Raw genomic sequence first — 6,233 nt, 5'->3', positions numbered from 1 at the left:
CTGCCTCTCAGTCCCTCAAGGGAGCCTGGCCCAGCTAGATTCGGGAGGCACCTCTGTGGCATCACTGAAGCTGTAGCCTCGACCCCCAGCCTGGGGTGATGGGAGGTGATGGGAGACACTGTTTTGTGAAGGGTGGGTCTTGCCAGGGCTGAGACCCCTCCACTTACTCTATCCCAGACTCTTCAGTGGCCCAGGTCTCCGTTTCCACATCTGTGTACTTGGTGCCCCCACAGGCACTGGGACCCAGACACCACAGGCCAGGAAAGGCCACAGGGGCACCAGTATCTCCCTCCAGGGCACAGAGTGAAGGCCCCCGGGAGGACAGGGTTGGCAGCATCTCCGCAGCCTTATTATCTCGTAAAATGCAGACAGCAGCAAGTACATTCAGACGAATGAATGGCCTAATTAGGATTTCAGGAGAGTGAAATATTTTGAAAGGAAAAGTTAAACTAAAGGCATATTTGAAATACCAAACTCATCAACTGCAAACATCAACCTGGCAAGATGTATCTTGAGTTGGGGTATCTTTGGCTCCCCTACCAGGACATTGGGCAGTCATCTCTGTGGGTGAGAAAAGCTGGGACCTCAGGCTCCCCAAATCAGAATGCAGTGGGGTGGTCCCTGCAGCAAAGGACCCAACTCACAGGGTCGAGCTGATGACTTCAGGTGCCCTGGCAGAGGGTCATATTTGGACCAGAGCACCCAGGGCCTAGGGGAAAGGAGGTTCCCTAGCAGTCTGACGGTCTAGGGGACTTCATGGGCAGCTTCTCTGGGGGATAGTCCAACCAGGGGAACAAGGCAGAGCAAGTCCAGGGACCAGCCCAAAGCTGCTTCTGGCCAGAGTGACAGTGAGAGGCCCCGGGGGAGGAGGGGCAAGGGATGTGCTGGGAGGAGAGTGATGGGGCTGGAAGCTGGAGGGGTGAGGGTGAACTCATTAAAACAGCCACTGTGGGTTTGCAGAGACTGCCTAGAATGATCTGTGGGCAGAGCGTAGACCGCCTCACCAGGCTGACCCTGCTGCACCGTCCATGCCACTAGCCATAAAATTCCCTGAGCAAGGGATGGCACAGCCAGAAGCTGGCACAGCACTCACACCATAACTGCAGTGGCTGGCACCAAACCCTTCGTGCAGCCTGTGGGGGAGCAGGGCCAAGGTCTGAACCCAAGTCCTGCAGCATAGATGTTCTTCCTCCTGCCCCATATGAGAAGCATGGATTCTGGGGGTGAGAAGGGGCTTGGGGCTTCCCTGGGGTCTGTGGTCTTGTCTCCTACTTCTCACACTGAGCCCACCTGGGGAATGAGCCCAATTATAGAGGCCCCCAGACATTTGGCTTAGAGCAGCCCATAGGCAAGAGGGCAGCAGCCTGCCTGCACCAGGCTCCCCAGCCACGTGGGCAAGATTCTTGTGCGGAAGACAGACTGGCTGACCACTACTCGTCTACCAGCCTTGGAGGCTGACACAAACAGTACACATACAAGCACCTAGCCTGATGGTGCCTCCTCTGAGGTAGTGAAGATGTCAAAACCGTGACCCTTGACGAAGAGGCCATTTTTTACTCCTCACAGCATGACAAAGCCACTTAAGCAAGGGACACATGGGAAAGCCCACGAATGCTGTCATTGGGAGACCCATGCTCCTCCTTGCAGGGTGGCTCAGGAACTGTCTCTGGCCACAGACAGCACACAGCATTCGAAGGCTGAATGCCTACAAAGGGGGTTAGGTCACTTCTGGAGCTTCTGAGGGGGTCCTACTATGATGGGGACCTGTTCACAGTAATCAAGAGTGCGCAGAGGGACTACAAGCCCAAGACACAGGGAGAACAGAGCAGGATGTGCAAGGGCCAGTACTTGACACAAACCCACACAGGGAGGGCCAATGGGTTCTAGACAGCACCAGACTAAGGTGAGTCCATAGAGGGAGGAGGATCCAACTGAGTGGACCCAACATGTCCCTGAAGAGTAAACATGCAGTATGACCGACTTCTGAGAACAAAAGCTGATCAAGAGTGGCCCTGGTCTGATTTTTTTAAGGATCCAGTGGGCACCAGCCAAGGGCAGGGCATTTGCTGCAGGCACCACAAACCCAAGGACATATTACGTAATAGTTCCCATTTCTGGTGACAGAAAATATTAGTCAAGAAACAGTTCAGATACAATTGTATAAACAAAATTAAATTTTCACCTCACATTTATGTCAAAATAAATTCTAGATGGATGAAATCTTGAGTGTACACACTAAACTAGAATACCTATAGGAAAAGATGTGTATTTTTCTGGCTATTTGCTAGGCAGGACAATGCAAGAACAACGGAATAAGTAAAAGAGGAAAAAATTAAACAAGTTTCACCACAAAATGTGAAAAATTTATGAACATTAAAACTATCACAAACAAAAATTAAAAGGCTGAAAATAACTTTCAGCAGGCAGATAGATAAGGGAAGAATTCAAACTTTAATGTTTAAAGACTCATACCAATGACTGAGAAACACATCAAATCCCCAAGAAACCCCAGCCTGGGGCCAGCAGTCACAGAAGCGCAGCCTTGCTCAGCTGCAAAGGCCACCCGATGCTGGGTGAGGGTAGTTTGAGATGTGATATCAGTGCTGGCATGGCAACGATGAGGAAAACCCATGTCCCCCAGGCTTCTCTTGCCCAAGCCTGGCACCACCGTCACCCCAACGCCACCATTCAGCTCCCCCTTCTCGTTACCCTACTATTCATCACTATCTTGCAATTCTACGGTTGGCCACTCACTCCCTTCTCTATCTGTTGCCATGTCATCAGCCAGGCTAAGGGCTCCCCCAAGATGGGGTAGGACCTAATGTAGTCACAATGCCTAGTGTCCAGAATGAAGTTAATTGAGCAAGTACTAAATGGCCAAAGGTGAGCATGGGGACACATGGGTGCTTGCCCTCAGCCCAACCTAGTCCTGAGGCACATCCCTAGCACCCTCTGATATGGATAGGATCTAACTCCAGGGGCCAGCAGAGCAAGTAGCCCTTAACCAGGACCCAGGTTCTACTTCCCAGTCTCTAAACAGCCCCAGCCCAGAGCAGAGATGATACAAATACCACCACCACCCCTCCAGTGCTCATGGCAGACAAAAATAGTTAATCACCACACTTAAGAAGGGCAAGACAGATGAGATAGGGAGAGGCAGAGATGCACAGAGAGGGCCAGAGAGAAACAGGGAGTAAACCAGGAGCTGGTGGCAGGGAAGGCGGGACAGGAAAAGCACAAGCAAAGGCAGCAATAGTGGGCGAGAGTGGCGGGCAGCCTCCTGCAGGCCCTGTTATCAGAGCTGTTGTTGTGTCTGGTGGCCTGCCAACCCGAGGCATGGTGGCCTACCAGGAGTTAAGGGGGGATAAGGGCCAGCACTCTGCTACCCTTGCCCCCAGATACCACTTCACCTGTGCCACAAGCAATGTATCCTAAGACTTAGATGCAGCCTGAGCTTTTTCATCCTAATCCAGAAGCCCGTGTGTGGACCACCAGCCTGGCCACCGAGATGCCTGGCGGGACCTCCGTCCTCCCACACAACCAGTTGGCAGTGGATCCCCAGCTCCTATCAGCCCAGTTGGCAGCTTCCCACACCTGAGGTGCCGGGGAACAAACAAGAAGGAACACGGTCCCCTGTCCCTCTCCTCTGTTGTACGGCCCTCAGCACAGGACACTCTGGCATCTGGAGGCCTAAGGGATCCTGAATCTGTAGTCACTGCTTCCTTGCCACCACCTGAGCATGTCACCAACTGGGCCAGGCCCTCTGCGCTAGACACTGGGGATCCACAGGGCTGGACAGGCTGAGTCTCCCATTGAGATGGCAGCTGGTGGAGTAAGGGTAGGGGCAGACCACTGGGCTGGGGACTAGGTGCCTGCGCTGGAGGAAAAAGTGTGACTGGGGGCATTCTTACAAACTATCGCAACTCTGTGAGTGCCACCACCATAGTAAACTCTGACAGACCGGGGTGCCAGCAGGTTATACCTTCTCACCATTTGGAGGGTTCTGGGGGAACACAGGGACCAAATGGTCTCCTGCTACCCTTCCTAGTACCATACCTCAGTCCCACGGGAGCTGTGATTAACAGAGGAAACCACGATGCTGATAACCCCCAAGACCGTGGGCTAGCACAGGGTGCCCCGGCTGTGACCAAGGCAGTCAGGCTACTCAGTGACATGATGTCCACAGCTGCTTTCGCCCTACAATGACAGGGTAGTGTGGCTGTGAGTGGCAGACCTTATGACCCATGGAACTGAAACATTTACTGTCTGGCCCTGTCAGACAAAGCTTGCTGCTTGGCCTCGGTGCCCTCCTTCTAGAGCTTCTGGTGCCCGGCTGGTGGTTCCAGTCTCCCTGGGGCAGCAGGGATCACCCTGAGCTAAGAGTGGAGCTGGGAAGGCTGTGCCAATATCAGACACTGCTTTGGCAGGTGTCCAAGTCAAGGTGGGTATAGAGCAGTCCAGTTAACTTCCTGGTCAGTTGGCCCTACCACAGGCTCATCCCTCAAGCTAGATGTCAAATGGTAGCTGATGTCCAACAGTCAGGCCATCAATGAATGCAAGCAGGGGTGGTGAGAGGTCACCACATCTAGCCCTGTCCAGCCCGGGATGCTGTGCCCACCCAGCAAGAGGGTGATCGGAAGTACACACCACTCAAGGCCATCCCTCTGTTGACCATACCCACCCAGTCTACCAGGACACTCTGCTGACCTGTGTCAGGAGGGGATGTGCCCAGGCCAATCCCAGGTTACCTACCTGTATAGAGGAGAGATCAGTATGTCCTAACACCCATCCTGCTGACTCCAGCTCCTGCAGGAAAATCAGAGGGTACCTTGTAAAGCCTACCTGCCAAGCTATGTCTCTTCCGGGTGAGGCCAGACTCCCAGATGGGCACTGTCATCCCTGACCCTAAGGTTGTCCTATGGTGCTTCTGACAGGCACCCACACAGTCATGGGCACTCTTGTTCTCACTCAACTGGGACTATCACATCTGCAGTTTGCATGGGGCTGTTAACTATCTTTTAAAAGTGTGATTATTGAGTTGTGGGCTGATGTCCCTCTTCCAGAAAACTGGGCATGCTTCGCTGTGATAAATGACACAACAGGGAGAGCTGTACCAGGGTCTAACCAGCCAACACAGGGAGTCACGACCCCCTAGGGGTCTGTCCTCCACCCACTGGGTCCTGCTACCCCTACCTGTCCTGTAGAACAGACCACCTGCCTCTCCTGAGGCTCCCTAGGGCCAGCCCAGCTCCCCAGTTCCTGGGCCCCAGGGGTTGAAGCTATGGCGAAGTCCTCTCACATGCCCGAAGCCGTGTGGACGAAGGCCCCACACAGCCTCCATTCTTGGGTAATGGCCTGGGAGACACATTCCTTCTCATATAGAAGACTTAGAACGTTGCAAGAGTGTCTGTGTCATGAAAAAGAAAAACAGGGTGGCATAGACAGGCAGGGAGAGTCTGGACCACATATGGGAGGCCATCTCCCAGGGGACATGGGTGATAGGAACTTTCATCCTCAGCTCTACAGTGTTTTCCAAATTGTTCCTGCCTCTGTCCAATTTTCTTTTGTGGATGTGACCCATTTGGGAGCTGGAAGGTGGGTCTCCCGCTGCCTTGCTGCAGCCCCTTCATCAAGGGAAGGGGCTTCAAGTTGCGGGGAGCACAGGGTCGGAGTCAGGACACTGGGGACAGAGGCAAGGAAGAATGGGGACCCAAGCCAGGCATGCATACACATGCGTGTACGTGCACACAAGCATGTGTGACTGAGAGGGGAGGCATGGTAAGGAGTCCACACAACCACTGACAACCTCTTGCCCACAGCATAGGCGTCACTGCTTTTACCCCAAGGTCTGAGGCTCAGGGATCAGCTTTTGCTCACAAAGTGACATTTCCAGGATGCCTTGGCTATTGGCTTAAATGTTCACATAGATCTTGTCCCAGAGAACTATGTGCCTTTTTTTTTTTTTTTATAATCAATTCTGATAACTACCAGCTTCTCCCCAGCACTGGCCTCACGCGAAGCGTTGTGAAGTGCTGGCTGTGCACCATCATCTCATAGACTCTCACTCAGCACCTTGGGTTGGCCTAATTCCCCATTTTATAGACGGGGAAACTGGGTCCAGGCAAGACAGCACTGGGCCAGGATTTGAATTCAGGTCTTCCTGCCCCTAGGATGCCCCCTACTCACCCATCCAACCAGGGATGTGAGGTCATAAGAATGTGCTCCTTCTTTGT

General features: G+C 53.2%; 1 protein-coding gene across 9 annotated transcripts in view; it reads right to left on the bottom strand.

The window, feature by feature from the left end:
- ARVCF (ARVCF, delta catenin family member) overlaps positions 1–6,233 on the bottom strand; it is a 54,103-nt gene that overhangs the window by 44,199 nt on the left and 3,671 nt on the right. For 8 of the 9 annotated variants that reach the window (XM_011367180.2, XM_011367183.2, XM_011367185.2 and 5 more), the window contains exon 2: positions 4,753–4,806. The gene's annotated coding sequence lies outside the window, so the exon portion shown is untranslated. Of the gene's footprint in view, positions 1–4,056; positions 4,198–4,752; positions 4,807–6,233 lie in introns of those variants that run through there. The other variant, XM_011367181.2, reaches the window with a different exon arrangement.

The sequence above is a fragment of the Pteropus vampyrus genome, unplaced genomic scaffold (genome assembly GCF_000151845.1).
Source record: "Pteropus vampyrus isolate Shadow unplaced genomic scaffold, Pvam_2.0 Scaffold130, whole genome shotgun sequence".
In the NCBI taxonomy this organism is placed as follows: Eukaryota; Metazoa; Chordata; class Mammalia; order Chiroptera; family Pteropodidae; genus Pteropus; species Pteropus vampyrus.
The sequence above is the reverse complement of the archived record's forward strand: the minus strand, read 5'-3'. Positions and strand labels throughout refer to the sequence as shown.